Below are 5,618 nucleotides of genomic sequence, written 5' to 3'. Positions count from 1 at the left end.
TCCCAGGTGCTCTGCCAAAGCAACAAGAAAAAAAAAAAAAAAAAAAAAAGAGGGAGGGAGTGTAGTGACACAGCCTTTGTCTCAGCACTTGAGAAATAAAGACATGAGCATCTCCGTGGGTTCAAGGCCAGCTTAGTCTATATCGTTCCAGGCCAGCCAAAGATATATTGTGAGGCCCTGTCTCAAAAAAAAGCAACAAGTGCTCTTAAGCACTGAGGCATATCTCCAGCCCCAAGCCTCTTATTTACCTCAGTGATTTTTTTGTTTGTTTGTTTGTTTGTTTTATTTTAAGATTGGGTTTTAGACCTGTGTGGAGAGAGGATCGAGGGACTGGTGGAGGGCTGGTCTGAGTGACTGCAGGCGAGATGCAGGACCACAATGCAGACACCAAGTGGAGTGACTTCTCACACAAAAAGGGCATCCTGCCCTTGAAGGAACTGGAAAAGGCGGAAGAGGAAAAGCAGGGGCAGCAACTCCTCCAGCAGGCGATGGTGGAAACACGGGAAGACATGATGATGGAACAGCTAGAGGAGAAACAGGATGTGTTCAGCAAGGACACATGTGCCATCAAGGTGTATGGCCATAGAGGTGTATGGCCATCGAGGTGTATGGCCATCGAGGTGTACCAACCATCAAGGTGTAATGGCCACTGAGGTGTATGGCATCGAGGTGTATGGCCATCGAGGTGTATGGCCATCGAGGTGTATGGCCATCGAGGTGTACCAACCATCAAGGTGTACGGCCATCGAGGTGTACGGCCATCAAGGTGTACAGCCATCGAGGTGTATGGCCATCGAGGTGTACCAACCATCAAGGTGTAGGGCCATCGAGGTGTAGGGCCATCGAGGTGTACGGCCATTGAGGTGTACAGCCATCGAGGTGTATGGCCATCAGGTGTACCCGCAGCAAGGGCAGCCCAGCTAAAGAACAAACTTGGAGAAGTTCTAGAGATCTCAGGAAAGGATTGTGTCCAAGAAGTTAGTAGTGCTGGTGAGGGCTTGAGGGTGGTCTTACACCTGTACAAACAAGGCTTTTTTTTTATGGTTGTTGTTTTTAATTTTACTTATTATTTATACACTGTCCTGCCTGCATGTGCACCTGCCTGCCTCAAGAAGGCACCAGATCTCATTACAGATGGTTGTGAGCCACCATGTGGTTGCTGAGAATTGAACTTGGGACCTTTGGAAGAGCAGACAGTGTTTTTAACCTCTGAGCCATCTCTCTAGCCCCAGCCCCCCCCCTTTTTTTTAAAGACAGGGTTTCTCTATGTAGCCTTGGCTGTCTTGGACTTGCTTTGTAGGCCAGGCTGGCCTCGAACTCACAGCGATCCACCTGCCTCACCCTCCAAGAGGGATTGCCCTCTGTTCCTTGATAAACTAGCACTTGAATGGACTAGCCAGGAAGTTCCCCAATGTCAAATTTACCAAAGCCATCTCAATGACCTGCATCCCCAATGACCCCATAGGAACCTGCCCACAGTATCCATCTATCTGGAGAGTGATCAGGGCGCAGTTCATCAGTCCTCTAGTGTTCAGCAGTATGAACCTGATGGCAGATGAGTTGGAACGGAAACTGAGTGGGGGGCATTCAGGACTGACCTGGAGGACCCCAAGAAACCCATGGAAGATCGGCTGCTGTCCTCAGCGTGAGGCCCTGTCCCCATGAGAAGGGACAGCCAATTTGAGGGTGACTAACACGGCAGCTGCTGAAACTTTTTTGAACTTTCTTGACACCATGTCTGGATTTTTAGTAAGGAGGAAAAACAAAAATGTATCATTTTAGTTTTTAACCTTTTTATAATTACTTAAATGTTATACATTTCAGAAACAATCCGGTCACAGACATAAGGGAAGGGAATAGGGTGAAAGCAGGAGGGAGGGAGGAATGGGAGGATACAAGGGATGGGGTAACAATTGAGATGTAATCTGAATAAATTAATTAAATAAACAAAATTTAAAAAGAAATAATCATTGCTGAATTTTTAAAACTCCTTGGAACTCTTTAAATTAATAATGTTTCTTTAAGAAAACTTTAAATGGGCTAGAGAGATGGCTCAGTGGTTATGAACATTTGACTGCCCTTCCAGAGGTCCTGAGTTCATTCCCACATGGTGGCTCACAGCTTTTCTGTGCACATGAACTCAGAGGATGCATGTACACCAAAAATAAAAAATAAAAATAAAATAAAAACTTAAAACAAGCTATTATGTCAAATATTTGTTTTCCTACATGTATTTCAGCAAACCATGGAACTGTTTAGTATTTTTTGACATGCAACTATGTAGAAAAGAATATGTAGAAAGGAGTTTAAAAAATAATGGGAATATATTAAATTAAATAAACTTTTTTTTTTTTTTAAAGATTGGGTTTGGCTGGGTGGTGGTGGCACATGCCTTTACTCCCAGCACTTGGGAGGCAGAAGCAGGCAGATTGCTGTGAATTTGAGGCCAGCCTGGTCTAGAAGGTGAGTCAGGACAGTCAAGGGTACACAGAAAGACCCTGTCTCGAAAAAGAAAAGAAAAGAAAAGAAAAGATTGGGTTTTACTGTATACCCTTGGCTGGCCTCTAACCTGGGGAGATATTGATCCACCTACCTCAGCCTCCTCAGTGCTGTGATTAGAGATGTGCACCACCACCTCCACCAGAGAGAGCCCGTTACTCCAAAGCAGTATCCAGTCCAGGCTTTGGAACAACCTGGAGCTAAGTGCCTTCCCCAAAGCTGCGGGTTTTCTGTAAGAAAGCGAGGTTTCCTACCATGCTCTGAGGCTACAGAGGGAACTTAGAACCTGTAAGTTGAAAGGCGAATCCTTTTGACTTAGGAATGCCTGGACACAGACAGAGACCAGGAGAACCGGGAGACTGAGCTCACATGAGGACTCAGCAGGCGCAGGCAGAAGAACAAACAAGCCAACTTCTGCTCTACAGAGAACAAGCAGGGCGGATGCCGGGAAGGGCTGCCACCTTAACAGCACCCAGGCTTCCAGTTGGCTTTGGGAACGGTGACACAACCTGTTGAGAGCACCAGGCACCTTTGCCCAAAAGTGTTCAATTTATGAGTGAGCTGCAAGCAGTTAACACTTAGCTCATAAAGCAGGGCCCTGGAGGTCTCAGCTATGCCACACCTTGACCTCACAGCTTCTGCAACTCTTAACAAGGAACCAGTTTGGAGGGGGGAAAAAAATTAGACCCAAAATACCACAGGAGCTGGCATGTATTAAGGGCTCCCTCTAGTGGTTATGGAGAAGATAATTTGAGATTTAGAGGGTTGAGAGAAAAGAAACAAGCACCAAGCTAAAGAGTGTGAGGAGGCATGGTAGATAGCCTGTGTCTGGAGACTGCTCCCAGCAAGTCTCCGACTTCAGTGCCTCTGACCTTTGCATTTAGACATGAACAGGCTCCATCACCCTAGTCCCAAATAATGTGGCTCTAAACCCATGTCCCTCAGGCTCATTCGTCCCATGCCTTTGAGCTTTCAGCCTCTGAAGCTCTTCTATTATTATTTTCTTCATCATCGTCATCAGTATTATTTTAATATTTTTTTGTTTTATGTATTCATTATTACTTGGTGTGTCTGTCTATACCTGCTTGTCTGTCTGCACACGCACCATGTGTCTGGCTCCTCAGAACTCAATCACAGACAACCTGATGCGGATTCTGGGAACCCAACCAGCAAGTGCTCTTAACAGCTGAGCCATCATTTTTAATGGCTGAAGAAGTTCAGGCAGATGTCTTGGTATCGCTGCTTTTTCAGACATGCTGATAATCAACTTGCAGATACTCAATTAAACAGAACCCAGCATAGATAATGTTTAAATCTTACCGTCTCTGGAAAAGGCTCATACCACAGTGTGCCAAGCTGACGAGTAAAAATATCCACATTCCCTTTGCAAACTTAATCTCCATGCTGCCTCATATCCTGGGTAGCTACTGGCTGCTACAAGGCCTCTTACACCCAGGGGACACTCTGTCTCTAGGAAGACAAGACTGACGGCCACACGGTGGCAGATTTATAGAGAACACTGGCACCTTCTATGCAGAAGCCAGGGAACCAGGAGTAACCTAGGCCCTTGAGACATGGGGAAGAGTTTGACCCTAAGGGCAAACTGAAGGTGGCTGTCATCTATGCCCTTAAAACTCATCTTTGCATAACATCAGGGCCATGTGCAATGTCCATCAATACCGTATAAATATGTATAAACACGGCGAGTTTCTCTGGTTTTCGGTTCATTCAGAGAACCCATGCTTGGCTCTGGTTATCTCAGTTTCCAAGTATGCTGATGGATTCTTTTGGGTCACTTACCTGATCTGGGATTCAAACTCCTTCTATACAACAGGATAGTTGCCACAATTGAAGTATTAAGCTAAAATAAATACATGCATCTCTGGAACTAGATACACTTAACTGCAAGGGCCTGCTATTCTTAGCTTAATGTGTGAACACTAAAGCCGGACTTAAGAGGACGTGCTTTTCAAAACCTGAGCTCTCGACAAATCAGAGTTTCTTCTAGAAATGTGAGCCCGCTCTGTCATGACTGAAAGTGACCAAGGCCCTAACACATTTCCAGGCAAGGCCACTTCTAAAGCAGATGTTGTTGGTGCTACTTTTCCCAGGAGAAACTAAAGGCACAGGGCGCCAGGGTGCCACCTTCACACACAGAGAGCAGTGCTACCCAACAACACAGCATTTAAAGAGGAAATGAAACAAACCCTCAAGAAGATGGGCAGTGCCAGCAGCTCCTGCTGCGGTCTGCTAAGGACTTCTGGCTGAAGTGAAGTCTCTCCCCAAACACCAAGCTCCTGTGGGCTGGATGGAGAGTTGCTCATCTTTCTAGACTTGAAGGAGAAAATCCCTTAAACAAGTATTTGAAAACGCACCTTTGCTGATGCTAATTTTAAAAGGATCATTCGGGTTAGCTTTTGCCTTTTCCCATTGCTGAATTTATACTTTTCAGAAATCACTTTCGCAAATTGTGTCATTTCCTAAAACATGTGTACCACCTAATCTCACAGATTTGTGTTTTGTTTGTTTGTTTTTTTAAGACACGGTTTCTCAGTGTAGCCCTGGCTGTCCTGGAACTCACTCTGTTGACCAGGCTGGCCTCAAACTCAGAAATTCGCCTGCCTCTGCCTCTGGAGTGCTGGGATTAAAGTTGCGCACCTCCATTGCCCAGCATCTCAGTTATTTAAAAGGGATAACACAGCACCAAGAAGAGCTTTATTTGCTGATTTCCAGAGGTGATCATCATAAATGTCACAGGTTTCTTGAACCCATTAAGCCCAGCAAAGCGGTACACACCTATGGTCTGAGTACTGTCTAAGCCAAGGCAGAGCAATCACTTGAACTCAAGAACTTGAGACTAGTTTGTGCTAGAGCTAAATCCCAATCATGGTTACATAACTGAGAATGACATCCTGCGCTGAGGATCTTGGGCTCGTGCACAAAATCCAAGTTAATCCCTGATATCAGATACAATTCTTCAAAACATACCACAAACCCTAAATTTCTGGGGCATCAACAGGCCACTCATGGAGTTTCAGACTCTGGGGTTGGCAAGATGGCTCAGCAAGATAAAGTGTGTGCTCGGCAACCTGACAGCCTAAACGCGGTTCCTGGAAGCC

General features: G+C 45.5%; 1 pseudogene; it reads left to right on the top strand.

The window, feature by feature from the left end:
- The first annotated feature begins 365 nt into the window (after window positions 1–365).
- Window positions 366–1,694, top strand: LOC127190111 (phosducin-like protein 3; annotated as a pseudogene).
- The last annotated feature ends 3,924 nt before the right edge of the window (window positions 1,695–5,618 follow it).

The sequence above is a fragment of the Acomys russatus genome, chromosome 5 (genome assembly GCF_903995435.1).
Source record: "Acomys russatus chromosome 5, mAcoRus1.1, whole genome shotgun sequence".
NCBI classification, from domain to species: domain Eukaryota; kingdom Metazoa; phylum Chordata; class Mammalia; order Rodentia; family Muridae; genus Acomys; species Acomys russatus.
The sequence above is the reverse complement of the archived record's forward strand: the minus strand, read 5'-3'. Positions and strand labels throughout refer to the sequence as shown.